The following is a 19,741-nucleotide window of genomic DNA, read 5'->3' on the forward strand; positions in this document are numbered from 1 at the left end:
AGGTCCCAGTCACCACCTCTTGGGTCCTTTTCCACCTTAGAAATCACTGTCCATTTCAGATCATTGATGTTATAATTCTTCTTTTTCCAATGATTTACTAGAGGGGCAGTTATCACATTTGTTTTTATTCGAGACTTATGTTGGATAATTCTCTGACGTGCCTCTTGATTGGTTTTCCCAATATACAGTAGTTCACACGGGCATATAATCCCGTAGACAACATATTTGGTCTTACAATTGCTGAAAGGATTTAAGGATTATACAATCATACAAAAACCAACCAGTTTGAGAAAGACAAAAGAAACTTTTCACTGGACAGCGTTTACCCATTCCTTCAAGTGGATTTTTATACAAGGATAGATTCTAGGAGATTCCTACAGGACAATCAAGGAAGATCACGAAAGACATTCATTTCATTTTCAGATACCTCGTCTTCATCAGGTGGTGAGTCTGACAACAGTGAGAACAGGACAGGTCGAAATCAAAAATGGAGTCAACCTCAACAAAGAGGATCTGCATCCAACTCTTTTTTAGGGAGAGGCCAAACCAGAGCAAAGGGCAGAGTGAGATACAATCAACCGTGGGAAATGACCACAAGAAAACAGCATTACCAGAACTAGAAGTATCTCCCATTTTCAATCTTTCAAAGAGGAAATTAACATCAGCAGAAGAAAGTATCCTATCGAAGGGTCTATCCTTCGTCCCATCCAAAAGGACACATTTTGTGAAATTAAAAACTGAAATAATTGAGTTCTGCAGGAAGATTAAATTGGCTACATTTTTTATGACCAACCCCAACAACACAGCATTGGAGATCACAGGGCTACGCAATAAATCATCGTTTTGCCCTCCAGGGAATAAAATACCGAAAGGGGTGATCACCTTTGAAAAAACACTTTTGTCCGCCATCACTGAGATGGAAAAGAAAAGTCAGTTTGTTAAACATAATACCTCGAAGGAAGGAAGACAAGCTCTCTCAACTTTGAAGAATGACCCCCAATTGGTAGTGAAACAAGCAGATAAAGGGGGCGCAATAGTGGTGTGGGATATGGACGACTACAAAACAGAAATAATGAATCATCTTAATGATCCAACCTGTTACCGGAAAATCGCCAAAGATCCTACTACAGAGTTACAGAATCAACTGTTCGCAAAAATACAAAGTGGCGTAGACCTAGGCTTCATTGGACCCAAAGAGTCCAACTATTTACAAAAAAAGCACCCAAGAATACCGGTATCCTATGTGCTACCTAAGGTGCACAAGTGTTAAAAAAAACACCAGGGAGACCAATAGTCTCAGGTTGTGATTCTCTTTTAGAGCCAATCTCTAGATACGTCGATTTTTTCTTGAAAGAATTTATGGTGGATGTAAAGTCGTATTTGCAAGACACTACCGATTTTATTATCAAACTGGAGTCAGTGGAATTTGTTCAAGGGAAAGATGTCTTAGTTACAATGGATGTAACTTCATTGTACACTCAAATTCCACACGAGGAGGCAGTATCAGTCCTCACATATTTTCTAGACAAAAGATCAAGACCCTTCCAGGTACCAACAGAATTTATGGTGGACCTAGCAACATTCGCCTTAAAGAAAAACTACTTCACATTTGGCAGTGACTTCTTTTTTCAAATAAAAGGAGTCGCAATGGGGTGTCCATTTGCCCCTGAATTAGCAGTGCTCTTTATGACAATGTACGAGGAATCGTTTGTTTACAACAATAATCCCTTTCCGCAATTTATTTCCACCTGGCTGCGATTTATTGATGACGTGTTCATGGTGTGGACGGGTGGAGAGGAACAACTATTACTCTTCCACGAGTGGCTTAATGCAAGAACTGCAGATATCAAGTTCAGCATTGAACATTCTGCAAGTAAACTCCCATTTCTGGATGTCGCAGTATATCCAAACGAAGGTGGATTAAAAACAACATTATACACCAAGACTACAGATAGAAACAAAGCATTGCTTTACACGAGCAACCACACGAGACGCTTGCGGGATAACCTGCCTTACGGCCAGTTTTTAAGAATAAGGAGAAATTGCTGTGAAAACAAGGATTTCACTTTTCATGCCACCAGACTGTCGGACAAGTTAGGAAATTGAAAATATCCGCGCAAACTAGTAAAAAATGCAATGAAGCGGGCACGTTGGACTCCAAGGGAGTGCCTTCTAGAACGAAGTGACAAAACCACGAATGAGCGCCAAGTATGCGTGACAACCTTTTGTCCTAATTCAAAAAAGTAAAAATAGTAATTTCCCAGAACTGGCATCTTATAAAAAACTTGGATAGCAGATTCGCACAACATCCATTGTTTGCTTTTAGAAAAGAAAGCAGTGTCGCCAACCATTTAGTGCGTTCAGCGTTACCAGGAACTTTAAAACCAACGCTCAGACAAATGATGGGATTGACACCTATAGTAGGCCACCACAAATGTGGTACATGTGTGTGCTGCGAACTCACGTTGGAAGGCCCCTTATTCCAACACAATGGCATATCATGGAGACACGATTCGTTCAGCAATTGTAAGACCAAATATGTTGTCTACGGGATTATATGCCCGTGTGAACTACTGTATATTGGGAAAACCAATCAAGAGGCACGTCAGAGAATTATCCAACATAAGTCTCGAATAAAAACAAATGTGATAACTGCCCCTCTAGTAAATCATTGGAAAAAGAAGAATCATAACATCAATGATCTGAAATGGACAGTGATTTCTAAGGTGGAAAAGGACCCAAGAGGTGGTGACTGGGACCTCAAACTCGCCAAGAGGGAAGCACTATTAATTGTGAAATTTGACACGGCTGTGTCAGGTCTAAATGAACTTTCAGAAATATATAAACTGTAATCTATGAACCTTCAAAGAATGTTGCCAACAGGGATGTTATATGACAAACAAACCTTCCTAATACGAATTACATGCCCTTTTTTTTGGTGACCATAGGAATTAACCATGGATGTTGAGCCAGAACCCCATTAGGGTACATATAAAAAATGTGTTTTGCCGTTAGGAGTGACAAGCCATGCACAAGCACGAATAATCCATGATTTCATCAGTTCAAGTCTTCTCTTTATCTCTACTGTTGGCAATGAATATATCTACATGTCCGGATGAGCACAGCACTCACGGGCTGGACTATCATGAGAATAATGACAACAATTGTATATACCGACTAAAGGGGGACATCCCCACCGTGATATTTTGGTTTGTGATTTGGTTCACAATTAATAAAATACGAAGACATGGACCACGCCGTAGAGTGGAGTACACAACGCGCATGCGTCGAAAACGGAATTCACTACATTTCCCAGTTCCCCGAGCCACCAGTGCACTACGTCATTGGCTGGCGCGCTGGGTCTTTCGGCAATTGAGAGAACCGGAAGCCTTTCTCGGATTACAGAAAATCATAATAACCGGTTTGCGCTTCTTTCGTTGGAGGTGAACGCTGATGCAAATAGACTCTGGTTAGTTTGCCTCCGAAAATGAACTGACAAGTTACGGTTTCGGCTTTTGTTTTAGATCAACACGGCACTGTCAACAATTGGACAATCAAGTTGCATATATGACCAATGCTCCGCGCCAAAGGGTGGTAGGAGGTAAGATGATAGAAAAGATTTTAATACACACTAAAGGCACTTCCATGAGGACTGACAACTAAGGATTCCCCACTTTTCTTTTTCATGTATAGACTGTCACCAGGCGAAGATAAGTCATCGCGTGGGTGATATTGGTTAAGAGGCCACATAGGTAAGATAGGCAACCGGCGCTTGGAGGCTTTCAAGCATCCACTAATTGAATAACTGTGATGAATGTGCTTACATCGATTTTTTCTTTTTTCTTCTTTTTTGTTTTCCAGTTCTTCTATGGGGACAGATAAACACACGCTTACACCTCGTGGTGTCAAATTAAAGTGGTAAGCTGAAGCTTGAGAATAGTGGTAGTCACTTAATACTGTTGCAAATAATGTTGCTCTAAACAGGAAATTACCATATTTCCTTTATCAGTTCAGAAACTTATGGTCCTGACGAGAGCCCCTATAAACCTTGGGACTCGAAACGTGTAGACTTGGGGTGCTGCCATAAAAAGATCTATATAAAAAGAAACCCTGAATTGATAATAATTTTTGTTGGGATAAAGTGTAAAAACATATGAAATGTTTAATTTGTAGGTACTGATATGATACATTTTTGGAGTACCCTAATATTTGGATAAGTCAATGTGGCAGACCTATTTCACTCCACAGGTTTAGTTACATTTTTGGAGTCTGTGTATATATTGTTGTATAGTATGGTGAATGGATGGGAATATATGTGGATTGTGGATAGTATGAATGGTTTGATTGCATTAATATTTATTATATATATTTTTTGTCCCTTTAATTACCAGTATTGGTACCCTTTGATGCTAAAATTATGTGGCAATCATGTTGTTTGTGATATGAAAAATCGAAAACTAGCAAATAAAATGCAATTTAATAGCTTTCGAATGTTTATAAATTGGACATTTTGAAATAAAACCGATGGTTTGTAATAATTATCAGCATTGGCAATTGTTTTTGTTAATAAGATAAAAGACAACTGGGCTTAAAGCACTTATTGGGCAACACACGTAAGTAATCCTTCCAAACATGTCTGAAGTCTGCCACTGCAGCCTGTCTTTGCAGTTTTAAACTGCCATTTCAACCTGCAAAATAAACCTTCTGCCAGGCCCACACATTTTTAATATATATATGTCACCCCTAAGGTAAACCCTGAACAGACCACTTTGCAGGGTGCTGTGCATTTTAAAAGTAGGAAATGTAATGTTAAGCTTTAAATGTCGTGCATTTATTTTTCACTATTCCAAGGCCTACCTCTACCATGGGATAATATTGGAGTTGCCTTATTACATTTAATAAACTGTATTGTTCATATACGAACAGGTGCCAAGTTCATGCTTGGTGTCCTTGGCATTGTAATGAAAATCAAATCCTTCTTTTATGGAGAAGTCGGATATTTAATTACAATTTTAAAATGCCTCTTTTAGAAAGTTGGCTTTTTCCTGACTTGTCTATTTAGTGGCCACAGCCCGACTCTGGGTCACATGACTGGGTGTAGCTCACAGCTGGGCTTTGTATATTCCTTAGAGCTTAGTGTCCCTGGATGGACCATCACTGGCAGGATGAGAAGGCAGAGCTGGGCAAAGCCCTACTTACACTTGAATAGGCTGTGTCCTGCTGCCACACAAAGGGCTGCACACCCAGTAGAGTTAGTCTGGAGCCAGGGCAGGGAAGGCAGGAAGACAGTGAACTTCAAGTGGAAACCTCTAGAAGTTTCTCAAACTTTAAAAGGAAGGACCACGTATAAATATTGTATCGCAGACACCAACTCTTCAGAATACTTCTGGACCTGTGGATACTCTGCCATGAAGATGTATTGTGGCGCTGTTGAAAGGACTGCTGCTCTGCTGGATTGCTGCTCTGAAGGACTCCTGCCCTGCTGTTCTGACCAGTTTGCTGGTGCTCTTTTGCTGCATCAGAAGAACTGGACCTGCATCTGTTGAAACCAGGACTGCAGATTCGACTCCAAGGACTAGTTGACTGGCCTCCTGACTAGAGCCTCAGTGACAAAAGGCTCCAACAACCTTGAACCAATACCTGGACTCTGTCATCTGTGATACCTACCCTGCCAAGTGGTGGCACCCCAGTCTTGAACCCTTGGAGGTGAGCCTAAATGTGCTCTGCCAGTCCATTTGTGGATCCAGCAGAACTGATACATCTAATCTTTTAAGGTTAATATTTACACCTTCACCTGCCTATCTTGTCTGCCTATATGTACAGGCCTCTGATACCCTGTCAGGTCATGTTCACGTTTTTTAAACGTTTCAAATAAAATAAAAAAATCTGCTGTATGGGGCAATCCTGAGCAGAACCCACACCTTGCCTCTGCTGAGAGGTTTCTCTCAGCGCAAGGACTCCACGTCAACCTCACAGTCAGCATTGGAACTGGCACTGTGCAAGGCTTCTCTAACGTAGGTCCTCGCTTCACAAATTTTTTGTTGTCAGAAGCCTCGACGAAAACGCAGGTTCTCCCATTGCAGGTTCACAGCTCCTTGGAACCGATGCATTGCCTCAACTGTGGGACACATGCCCGATGCTGGACTTCGCATCACAAGCCCTTGTCAACAGGATCCTCAACGATGACAGAGGACTTCGCATCATAGCTTTGTATCTCCTCGGAACCAACACATCACTTCAGGTGCGCGATAAATCCTCAATGAGGGACCTCGCAAAGCTCTGCAACCAAGACTGAAGGTGCTCCTGTTCAGCAGATCTGTTGGATCCCTGTAGCAGCCCATGCTCCATCCCAATCAACCTGAAATTGTGACTCTGTCTTGGTCTGGCATGACCAGATATCCAGAAAAATGCATATCTCCTGTTCTACTAATTCGATTTGTGTCATTTTGATCTTGTTTTATTAATTAAAGAGTAACATATTTGTCTAAATCTGGTGTGGGATTCTTTTGTAGTGTGTTTTCATTGTGTTACTGTTTGAAGTGTTGCACAAATACTTTACAGATTTCCTCTAAGTTAAGCCTGACTTCACCCTGACAAGGATTGTGGTTTCTGCTTGAGTAGGGGTTTACCCCGCTCAACCAGCAACAACACTTCTTACTTATACCAAGGCAGGATAAGCATTATGCTGACACTGTTGAACTTTTCCTTAGCATTTTGTACCAACAACAGCAGTGCAGCCCTGTAAGGACACCATGATGTAGTTCAGGTAAGCATTCTGCCTTTACCCTAGATTGTCTTGTCTCTTAAGCGTGTCAGTTTAGAAAGGCTTGTGATCTTGTTTCAGTTCATTCTTAAATGATGTTGAACATCTTCCTCAAGCAAGTTGGAATCAAAATCACCATCGACACTGCGTCAATATACATTGCCTTCCCACCAACAAAAGAAATTAACAATTAGCCTTTGATCCAACTACTCATGATACTGGATTGAAAAGCGCAATAAGTGGCTACTAGTCACAGCAACTGAGGGTCATTCATAATTCACGGTTTCATATCCTCCAATTACCTGAAAAATAGTTTTTGGATTAAGGAGGAAGCAAATGTTTGTACACATTCAGTCAAGTGCAATCTCTTAGTAAGAAATATAACATATACATACATTATTGACAGTAAATTAATATTAAATTACCTAATTTTCACATGCTATAAATTTGAAATAGCCCCACTTTTTTCTTTTGTAGCATACCAAAAACACTTACAATTTCTACACTTTGTCCATATGTTTATAATGCAGTCTCAGTAGAAAACCACATTGGGCATCTCCAGCCTATCAGACAGAGGTGTGATCTTACGGGATCTTCATTTTTGCGCAAGTAGTAATCCGGAGAATAATGCCCCCAAAAAAAGGGCAGGGTTTACAAGCTAATAACACTTAAAGGCACTAGTTAGGTCTTGGCCTAATATTCTTTTTTCTTTCGATGGGACACCGAGTTCCATTAGTCTCCCCCTGACCAGGCCTCTTTTACTCTTTGTAATGCCTGGTTCAGGTGTCATTCTCCACTGGTGTTGTGTTAGACCTGTTAAATGCATTTAGCTGTTTCCTTAAATGTTTTTGTCATTTAGGCAAGGCTTCTGGTTACATCACGGCTTTAGCAAACAATCTCAACTTGCATAGTTGCTGGGCATCTACAATTGGTGTTGCATCAGATGCACTGTTTTCGAAAGAGCTCCATTTAATCTGAAGGTGGATTTCTGTGTAACTTTGTGTTGCTTGTTTGCCTTTGGGTCAATCGGCAACAACAGGACGCAGGTCATTCATTGCTTATGTTAATTCATTCAAACCAGATCAAATAGTAGAAGTTGTATCAGACATGGTTTTCCTAACCTCCTCAACTCTTCTACTAGACTTACATAAGGCTCTATGCTGTCTGAACTGAATCAGTAGCCTAGTTTTCATTACAATATTGAACTGATAGGCAACAGTAGTCCCACTAAATACCTCGATTAACATGTAGATGCATGCTTTGCTCAGAGGGCCTTCCCTGACCTCCTAATATCGATGATTGTCCCAGACCCGTACAATAGTGGTGTATACTGAGTGGGTGTTGACTGTGTAACAGAGGTTGCTGATCTAGTTGTTATTGTAGATGTCTGTACTGGCTGTCATAGTCATAAAGCAGCCTCTTTCTCTGGTGCAACACTATTTTGAGAAGCTCTTTCTACAGTCAGACTGATTTCTTCCTGTTCTGATGGTTCTTCAGTCTGTGTGTGTCTTGTGTGGTTAGTTGGCTGTGTTAGGGTACACAATAACTATAATGTATTTTCTCTTTGTGTAATTCAAGATTATGTCTATGTAGAGAAATATTATTTTCTTGTGAAAAAGGTACGGAACTTATTATAAAAGTTGTTACAAAAATGTAAAATTTATATTTTTTCGCAACAAATGTATTTTAGGATGATACTGTATTTTGATTTTTGATTGATTATTTTGATAGATGGGGTACCCCAATCAACAACGACTACATTATATTCTGTGATATACATAAGATTAAATATCTATTTCTTTTACCAAAGCTTAAGTTTTGTGTTATTTTAAACTAGATATACTTACTGCACTTTAATGTACAGTTTGAAAGGCTAAAGCTTTTACAATAAAATGTAAACTTTAAAGAAACATGCTGTATGTTGACTTGGAGTTGATGCATCAAAAGATGATACTCCAGTCACTGTCTTTGGCTTGAAAGTAGACTTGATCAGTTCCTCTATTTGTGAATTTGATGCTCCTATTTCATTACCTGTGGGTGGCAATTGTTCCTTGGTCCTTGACTTTAGGTCATATCATTTGTGGATTTCCTCCACACTTCAGTATGTATCCCCTACAGTGGTGATCCGCTCTTGAATCCACCTGCCTATTTGTCTTTTGGTACCCTACGATTGATAAATAAGCCTTTCCAAAGTGTTTGTAAATTTCAGTGACACATTCTTCATCCAGGATCTCCAATTCCTGGTTACCGAACTTTCTCTTCGTTTTCTTCCCAGGACTCCATTTGGCTTTTTGGATTGACATTTTTCACAGATCTCTTAATTAAACAGATGTTGAGAGGCGTCCTCCCCTCCAAGATTCAGCTACAATGTTTTGTCTCACTCCTTTGATCTGTGAGGTCATCAGACACTAATGCTTCTACAATGTTCACAATTGGTGACTGATAATTAGCAATTTGTGATGCTTATCGAATCTCAAATTGGAAATCAGTATTATGTGATAGCAAATATTAAGTCAAGTCAAGTCAAGTCAAATGATCTTTATTCGGACATATAAAACATCCATAAAAGTACAAAGTAACACACAATCCAATATTAATGATTAAAAACAGTATAAAACAGTTAAAATAACAATTGATTGTGAAAGTGCAAAGTGCAAAAAGTATTAAAATACATGTGCGAGCCACTGACAAATCATCATAGGGAAAGAAAGAATCAAATTTCAAGGCATGTTCATCGTTGTGCGGGAACGAGTAGCTGATAACAGGAAGCAACTTATTCTAAAAATAATTTCATCACAATTTAAAAGTAATATTTCCTTAAATGCTAGGTTGAAATCCGTTATTACATGTTTTTTTAAACAAGGGATTAAATAGAATTTTGAATATCTAGCAATGAAACCACAAAAGAACAAGAAATGCAACAAAGATTGCTTACTACCATGGCTACAGGGGTATTGCATAGACTCTAGATTTTTGTTAAAGCCCAGTGGAAAAGATGAGGAAAATCTGATGCTACCATCCCTAAGACGGAAAAGCAAACGTCTGTTCCACCTCCCCAAGTTCTTTGTCAGGTATCTCTGCGGCAAGTTGTTAGGCCTGCTATCCTGGACCAGTAGGGGAATATATCTTAAGATGGTAGGTTTGTTTAACTCAGATGTTTCTCGCTCTTTCCGATATAGATTAAACAGCGCCCCTCTTACCAATTTATGTTGCATTTTTTCAGTGGCCTGACGGGAAGTAAATAGGTGCCCCATACCCACACTTAATAAACAGTTTTTTACCGCACTGAGCCAGGGTATGTCATGTGCCCTATCGCACTGTAGGCAATCTAGGATTATTTCTTGGGTCAAAGAGGCGGCCTGGTTCCGCCAAATTTTTAGCCAGAATAATGCTGGTCTCGACCTAATAAAGTCCTCCACATAAAAAAGGTTCAGCTCCTTGTGGCATATATAAGTTGGTGCTGAGATAGTAGCCCCAAGGATCTTCCGGCAAAATCTATTTTCTTCAATCTGAATATTGGCGCTATTAGAGTATCCCCATACCTCTGCGCCGTAAGTTGCAGTTGGGAGGCATTGGGTTCTATAGATTTGCAGTAAGGGGCTTACTACCTCAGCACGTTTGGGTTGCTGGAGGCTAATTATGGAGTTGATTGCCTTAGCTAGTTTGTTCCTCCCATGAACCACATGGGGCTGCTAGGAACATGTATTGGAAAACATTAACCCTAGGTAAGGAAAAGTGCAAGTGCTTTTTAGGGCATCATTCCCTATGACGATGCGCTGAATGTTATGTCTCTTAGGCCCACACAACAGTATATAAGATTTATTAAAATTAGTGCAGAGCCCGAGGTCCGCCATGTGGGAAACAAAACCAGTTATTAAAATGCGCAGTGCTTTTGGGGTGCGGCCCATAAGAACCGCATCATCTGCGTATAAGAGGCAAGGAAGTAAGGTGCGATTAATGCTGGGTACATCGCTGGTTACCTTGGACAGAGAACTACTTAATCCATTTATGTACAAAATAAAAAGCAGGGGGGCCAAGACGCAACCTTGTCTGACCCCCCTACCAATTAAAATGTTCTCAGAAACCTCTCCTTCGCTGTTTACCCTCACTCGGGCTTTTAAATCACTGTGCAAATGAGCAAGAAAATGTACGAGAGCTTTATCCAGCCCATAATTCAACAGGGCCACCCATAATTTGGAGCGATTAACAAAATCGAATGCTGAACTTAAATCCATAAAGCCCAAATACAGAGGGGCTTTTTTGGCTATGATGTATTTGCCCATAATGAGATTCAAGTTCAGACATTGCTCCACAGTCCCCACATTGCTTCTAAAACCTAGCTGACAAGGATGTAAAATCCTATTCTCCTCACCCCAGACCCTTATCTTGTTAAAGATGATTCTGCCTAGAATCTTTAAGGTGTTATCAATTAAAGATATCGGACGATAGCAACTAGGGTTAAGTCTGTCACCCTTCTTAAAGATGGGGACAATGATGCTATTAGACCAGGTTTCCGGGGTGGGGGAGTCAGACAGGTTATTAAAAACATTACACAATAGTGGAGACCAGAATTCGGGCTCTGATTTGATTTGATTGATAGATAACCCATCAGGACCGGGGGCCTTGTTGCCAGCGCTCTGATTTATCGCATCTTCCACCTCCATTATTGTAAAATTAAGACCCGTAACTGGATAAGTATCGACTGGTGTACAAGGTGCTGCGTAGATACTAGAGAAGTGATCTTCCCACGTTTTGCTCGATATATTGCAATTAATAGGGGTAATATTTGATCCTATAGACCTCAAAGATTTAACCTCACCCCAAAAACCGGCAACATCTTTTAAAGTTGCTGTTCGGGCAAGAGAATCCCACTTATCCTTCAGAATTTCTTCTGTCCGAGTTTTAGTGGCTTGTTTGTAACATACTCTTAATGATCTTATTAGGGGTTGGTTTCTAGGTTTTGCTAAAAGTGCCTCCCTTAATTCCCGATTTGCTTTCGAGCAAGTACTGTCAAACCACCGAGGTTCTTTAACGGAGCGTTTGACTGGTTTGGAGATCTCCTCTTTAAAATCTACGCACAAGCGGGTAAAAGCCACTATAATTTCGGGGCCAGGTACATCAATAGACAAACAAGTGTTGATCAATTGGGGGTGCTTATTCAAAATACATGCTAAAAGTCCCTTGTTATCAATTCCCTTCCAAACGACTCTAAGTTTGTCAGTTGATACCATTAGATTGGTTGCCCCTATTTCTTGTCGCTTGTCCAGTTTTTTAACAGAGTTAAAAGTAGTCAAAATTGGATTGTGGTCACTATATATGGTACTGGGAACATCTGCACTAGCTAAACAATCCACAAGTAGAGAGGAAACAAAAACATAATCTATGGTAGAAGAGCGCCCGCGTCCTATATATGTTGGCAGGGGCCGCTCACCCATAGTACTGCAGGCTGTCTCCATGACATTAACTAAGTCGCGGGTAGCTATATGATTAAGCAATTCCTCCCCTCTTTTACAAGATGGCACCCGTCTAAAGGGGTCGACTGAATTAGAATTGCACTTGTGGATGTGAGCGTTAAAGTCGCCACCCAGTAAGATCCCATCAATTTTGCCATAAATTTGTCCTTCCACAATTTTGTCAATAAAATCAAACAACCTTATAAAAATATTATTGGGTTGGGATAAGAAATCATTATTATAAAAATTAATTAAACATAGCTTAATTCGACCTAGGTAGATGATAGCCTGGAAATTTTCGTCATGAGTATCCACAGTTTTGGTGTGTCCACCCATAAAGATAACCCTCCGCTGGGTCGGCCCACCGCCGGGCATGGTACAATTTGATTATGGCAAGTGTACCCATCAAAAAGAAGACTACTAGTGCACCAAGTTTCCTGAAACATTAAAATGTCAAAAGTTTTTATCCATTCAGACCAATCAGAAGATGCCATCTTTGTTTTTAACCCAGCAATATTCCAACTTAGTACAGTGAAGCCAGCGTCTAGCATGACGGGAGAGGAAATAGGTTCATCTGTATTTAGACTCCCAGGTGGTGTGACCTCCATGCGAAGCTTCGGTGTGATGGATATGGTACTAGCGTTATTAATGGGCTGGGGAACACTAACTAGGGCCGTAGGGCTTCCAGTAGCGAGTGGGTCATCAGTTAATGGTCAACCCTGATACTGCAAATTCGATAAAGCACTGAATCTATTAAATAAAGGAAAGATTGGTGTAAGTGGTCTTAATGGGGGTCTATAAAAATGTCTCAATGGTAGAGGGGTCACAGCGGTAGATGGACTGAAATGGGTGTTGTTGCTATTTAACAGATGGTTAACTGTAGCTGGATGTCTAAAGTTCAGGACAATACAGTCGCCAGTAATATTCTTTGGCAAGGGACCCACCCAATCTACCCGTCTTACTGTCATGATTTCATTGGAGATTTGCGGCCCTACGCCTTTATGCCTAGACAACCAGTCAATAGACTTATTTTTCAACTGGACCCAAGACTCCCTTTGATCCTCTTGCAGGGGAGGAACTCCTGCTAAGACTAAAACATAAGGGCAGTCTTCAGGGGGCAAGTGGAGGACCGTCCCTGTCTGTTTTTTGGGCTGTGAGACATCAGTGCGCCCAGTTTTAGGGACGATCTTATCTGATTTCCCCGCTTTGTCAGGGCCAGACCCCGATGCAGCTCCAGACACCCCGCCGATAGGACAGGGCTGACTAGCTGGGGCTTGTAGCCCAGGTTGGGATGATTTGGCCAGGGTGGTACATTTCGATGGCAGGGATTTATCACTCCTTGCAGGACTGTCCCTGCTCACACTCTCTGTGTCTAATAAAACACGGGAGATGCTTTCACCCATAGGACCCCTATTGACTAACTCCATATCTTTCAGAAATCGATCTCCCCTTAATTTATCAATGCTGATAGAGCCTTTCCTTTTTGTGTCTTCCCTTTTCACCAGGCTCTCTAATCTATCCATTCTTTTAAAAATCTTATTAAATTGTTTATCCATTTGACTTTTCATTTGGTTAAAAATTGAATCAACAATAGTTTCGATGAAGTTCCCATTGGGTTTGTCCAATAAGGCGTTTCTCATGATACACAGTTTGTGTAGAAATAGAATTATGTTCACACCGTACAGGGTCGATGACAGTAATAGCATTAGTGACAACCAGAGGGGCAATGGGCGTGTCAGGGCCATCACTAGATGTTGTTTTTCCACGAGACCACATACTCTGTGGTGTTGGTTGCCCTTTATTGCGTACGGGTTGTTTCCTCTTGTTATACGTAGGTTTGGCTTTGCCTCACTTCCTTTTCTCCCCTGCAGTCTTATCACTAGGAGCCATGGAAAGGACAGCGGTGAGGTCCAAGGGATCTTGTTGAGAGTCGGTTATGGTGATGATATTGCTGTCTATCGTTAAAACATGAGTTAATGGAGCCGACGAGGCAGTTTTAGAGATTATGACCGCTGGGGAAAGAGGCAAACTAGTGCGATTACTGGCAAACTGGGTTTCGGCCACTTCCAAGTGTGAGCTGGAATGGCTCATGGACAGGCTACGTTCAATGTTTGTTGTTTCAATGGAGACCAAATTGAATGCGTCTTCCAACATGCTTTCAATTGAGGCTGGTATCACAGGGGGGATTATGGTGGACTGACTCGAGGTAGTGGTGGTATGTTTCCCCATAATAATATAAGGATCGCTCACCTTTATCACTGCTTAGAGGGGTGGCCCGCCCGACCACTGCTGACCCCGGACGGCCACAGACGGCCCGCCCTTTGCCCGGGCTTAGCCCGGCACACGCCCGCGCGCGTCCCGCGACGCGGAGGCTGCCTGCTCCTTTTCAAGCGCCTCCGGGCGCGCTGGCAGGCGGAAGTGCTCGGCGAGCAGCCTGGGAGCTGTAGTCCCCCCCCGCGGCGTCCTCTGGTGTAATGGACAACTGCGGCAGGGGAGAACAACAGCGTGGGCTCCGCAGGGATGTCTGCTGTGCTGCCGGTGAGTAGCGCTGCCCCCAAGGTCCGTTTGGCGCTTCAGGTAACTCTCCCCGCTTCACCGAGGCTGCCTGCTCCTTTTCAAGCACCTCCGGGCGCGCTGGCAGGCGGAAGTGCTCGGCGAGCAGCCTGGGAACTGTAGTCCCCCCCGCGGCGCCCTCTGGTGTAATGGACAACTGCGGCAGGGGAGAACAACAGCGTGGGCTCCCCAGGGATGTCTGCTGTGCTGCAGGTGAGTAGCGCTGCCCCCAAGGTCCGTTTGGCGCTTCAGGTAACTCTTTGAGATAGCAAATATTTAAAAAACACTATTTAGCAGTGACGCGTCTTAGTACAAACTATTTTACAATTCAATAAAAGAAATTTGTTAATATTCACAATTTGTTTTTTTTTGGAACACCAAACTTTCGTACACCAAGCCATTAGATCCATATTTTCCTCCGTACAAAACCAATTGCTTTGTTACTTATCATAGAGGCAGCAAAAATAGTGTAATTGGTACTGTTGGAAATGCCCTTTTTGCAGGGTTATCCCCAAACTTTTTGCTTTTTCCTACTACTTTTTCCTGACCTGTGGTTGTTGGCTTTAGAACTCTAGGCACTTTACCACTGCTGATCAGTGCTAAAGTGCATATGCTCTCTGTGTAAATAGTTATTGTGATTGGTTATCCATGATTGGCATATTTGTTTTACCAGTACGTCCCTAGTAAAGTGCACTGAGTGTGCCAGGGCTGGTAAATCAAATTCTACTAGTAGGCTTGCAGCGCTGATTGTGCCACCCACTTGAGTAGCCCGGAAAAGATGTCTCAGGCCTGCCACCGCAGTGCCTGGGCACAGTTTGTTAACTGCCATGTCGACCTGGCAAGTGCACCCACTTGCCAGGCCCTACCCTTCCCTTTCCTTGCACATAGGACACCCCTATAGTAGGCCCAATGTACCCCCCTGGGCAGGGACAGTGTATGTGAAAGGTAGAACATGTACTGGTGTGTGTAACATGTCCTGTTAATGAAATACTGCCAATTTCGTTTTTCACTATTGAAAAGCTATCTTGCACATAAGACAGAATGGGGAATACTCTGTAACATTTTACAAGCATATCTACCCATAGGAGTAAGATGGAAAATTGGAGTCTGGTATCCCTGAACACAGAATTTAGTAATACACATTTTAGTAAGGATGGTTTTTAAATTCTGTGTTTGAAAATAGCACTTTTAGAAAATGACTATTGTCTTGTTCAACCTTTCTGTGAGCCTCTGCCTATTTGTGGATCGACTGTCTGGTTTTAGTGTGGCAGAGACAGTGGATGTCCATTCCCAGTAGACAGCCGCTGGGGAGGAGAGGTGTGCCTGGCCCTTCCTGGATGACCCAGCCCTGAGCTGAATAGACCCTGGCTGCATATAGAGTGGTGGGAGGAGATTTACCCTGCACCTGAATAGGGCCTGTCTCCCTTTCACAATGCTGTCTCCACCTCTTGTGGTCATGTTGCCCCAGTGAAGGCAGAACTGGTTTGGACTGGGCTCAGAGCCCCTTGCACAAATGGATCAAATACATTTCGGGGTATAAGTATTAGACCTAAAACCCCTGAACTATAGACTATTGCTGGAATTAAGAGGAAACTTTGCTGAGGAGAAAAGCTGAAAAAACTGAGGAGAAGTACTGCCCTTGCTGTGTGTCTGGGGTTGACCTGCAGTTGCTGTTTCTGCCAAAGAAAGAAGAAGGACTTTGATGTGTGCTGTGTCCCCTGCTTAAAGAAGGACATTGCTGTGTGCTGTGTCCTCTGCTTAAAGAAAATCTCCAAGGGCCTGAAGAAGAGCTGGCCTCCTGTTTTGAAGTCCCAGGAACAAAAGGACTTCACCCCCAGCTCCCCTGAACTTCCTTACTGGGAGTTCTGACCTGTCAGGAGGCTCCTGTAACTGAGTTGGGCCTCTGGAGGTTGTTTCTGCTGTTCGCAGCTGGAAGAAACGTGGGAGAAGCAAAATCTGTTTCCAACGCCGTCGATGCCGCCGCTGTGATGCTGGGACCTGCACCGAGGCCCGGGGAGCCACTCGTGAAGTGAACAACGCAGTGCCCGGCCTGCTCCGCAGCTCTGACGACCTATGACACCCGCCACTGCCGGCAGTGATCGGCCGTGACCGACACTAGCACTCGAATCAAGTCCGTCTTCGCCAGCACCTGCATCTTGTTATCGCGGCACGGATAACCGCCGAAGGTGACTCAAGAAACTTGCTAACGTCCCATCATCACCGGAGCCGACATCAGCCATCTTCGACACCATGCATCGTCACGACTTCATTTTCCAAGGTCCTGTTGTTTGGAGGTCTGTGTGACTCCGCGCCCGACGCCCCGATCCTCACGGGCGGCGTCGTACTTTGGATTTTGTTCTGTCCTGATGTTGTGATAGCCCCAGTTGGTGCTATTTGATTTCTACAAGCTTATTTTTTCAACATCCTTTTTATAGACATTTTATTGAGTATCTGTATGCAGGATTTTTGTTGTTTTGGTCTTGTTTAGTTTAGATAAAGTTTTTTATTTTTCTAAACTGGTGTGGTGTCCATTTGTGGTGTTTTCACTGTGTTACTGTGAGTGTTGGATACAAATACTTTGCACATTGCCTTTGGGATAAGCCTGTCTGCTTGTGTCAAGCTACCAAGGGGGTGAGCAGGGGTTATCTAGAGTGTGTATCCCCCTTACCCTGACTAGAAGCAAGGGTCCCTATGTGGACAAAGGTACCTACCTCTGCCAACTAGAGAACCCCATTTCTAACAGGTATCCGTTGTTATATTTACCTCAGTGAAATGTTGTTTTGTATAGCACCTGGATCTAAGAATCTAAAGGCAAATTCCAGTCTTTATGTCAAGTAAGCACATTATACGTATACTCTTTATTAGGTTATGTGCCTAATGTGGTCCATTGTGAATGAGCTTTTTAGCAATATTATATTTTTCTGGAATTTTATTTTTACAATGTTTAAGCTTATCTACCACAGAGTGCTCCTTAGATTTCCACTAACTACAAGATAGGCAGGCTATAGGAGCTCTCTGATGAGGGAGGTGCTCCTTCTTAGGGGAGAATGCATGTTCCGTGCTTTCTTCAAGCAAATTCATAATCAAGTAAGAACTCTGGGTGAAATTTTTATTTTTCGGAGTTTTGTGAAGGTAACCCACTTTTAACTTATCACTTTCATGAAACGTCACCAAGTGGCAGAAATTGGTGCAAACAATGCAGAACTATTCTCCATCAAAAAACATTTTTGCAAGAAAATTAAATAGCCTAAAGTTTTTGCAAGAATATTCCCACACAAGGTACTTTTTCAGAATGCTTTTCACATCGATATTTTCTTGTGAGTTCTGCAACCTTTGTAAGGTTCGTAATAAAACTTGCAACGTTTTAAATAAACTTTCACAAAATAGACAGCTGAAAACTTTACAACGCTTTTCACCTATAGTAACAAAACAAACTATCCATTATTTGCTAAGAGTCATCAATTATCCATCTCCCCCTAAAAGAGAACATCGGTGATTTCTATGCAGCAAAGCAACTCTGTTCTGCAAAACTAATAAATAACAATCACTCAACCCCTTTCAGGCCTCACACCGTTAGGCTACCTCCCTCCCCCCATCCTTGCCATCTCTGCCCTATCCCTTTACCCCCTTCTACCATGGTCCACCACTGCACTGTTACCCACCATGGGCGCCCCTCTTGCGTTCAGCCCTTTGGCCCCTCACCGAGAGTAATACTGCTTATCAGCCATCCTTTTACACCCAGACAACCCTGCCACCCCGCATTACTATTTATCTACATCCTTTTCCCCTCCCTCACTCTGACTTATCCCCTACACCACCCAAGTACCGCCTCTTCCCACTCCTCTGACGATCCCGAGCGCCAGCGCCTTCCCTCCTCCCTCCCCACCTTACCTTCTTCCTTCCTTTCCTGTACAGCACCGTTTACCAATCACAACCCGGTCCTAAAGATGATCCCAACCTAAGAGGATCGAAACGTCGTTGACCGTTCAGCACAATAAATGGCGCAGCCCCCAGTGTGGCTCATCCAAATCAATCCAGCAAAACTATTACAAACTTTCGCTTTGTAATTCATTCGGAGCCACATTGTTTTCTTTATTCACTGTATATATTCAAGCACCATTCACTATGTGCCATACATGCTGATCACATTTGTCACTTGCGTTGCCACCTTATGTGTCACTTGCACATGCTGAGCACCAAGTCCAATTCGGGATGTTTTGTTATTTATTTACGTACAGTGCTGCTACAACTGTATTTCTCCAATCTCTTTTAATTACACAATGCCATGAGCCCGTTTGAAAAACGTATTGAGTCTCCTTGTTTCTGTCCACATAATGCTTTATGCATACATGTTCAATCACCTTTCTAGTAATACCAGTTGAGATACTGTTTGTTTATTCTGTTAAAATTAGACATAAACTCATGTACATAAAGCTGTAAAATATGATGTGTAACTGCGAATGTGGTGTTTCTTGTCATTGTTAATTGTGTAAATAAATAAGGGAGGGGGATTACGATCCCTAACCCAAAAGAGAAGACCTGGTTGTAGTGTCTGCCTAAGGTGGTACGGACAGGACTGGGAGGTCTCTGGAGGGTGTTCAGGGGGAAGGATGACAAAAGGCCTCAGCGATACCAGTCCATATGGAAAGTATCCCCCAACTCAGTGGAGCCAAGCATATGGCAGTTCGGCAATGGGCGGAACTGGGTGTGGAAGAAGTAAGGGGACGGAGATTGGCTGGGGCAGGGTGCGTGACATTGCAGGTACTCGTAGTGCTTCCGGGGTAGCGCCATGAGGTGCCATCACCAGCCTCACCCATAAAAGGGGCTGCAAAGCTCCAAGCAAGTCTCTTTTTTTCGCTTGCCGCCTCTCCCCTGTGGACCCCTCCAAAGCACCACCTCACAAGAGTTTGGTTTCCCTGCCCACCATTCCCGTAGCACTCAACCCTTGGGTATTGCGGATTGAGTAGGGTTA

The sequence above is a fragment of the Lissotriton helveticus genome, chromosome 4_1, assembly GCF_964261635.1.
Source record: "Lissotriton helveticus chromosome 4_1, aLisHel1.1, whole genome shotgun sequence".
Classification (NCBI taxonomy): domain Eukaryota; kingdom Metazoa; phylum Chordata; class Amphibia; order Caudata; family Salamandridae; genus Lissotriton; species Lissotriton helveticus.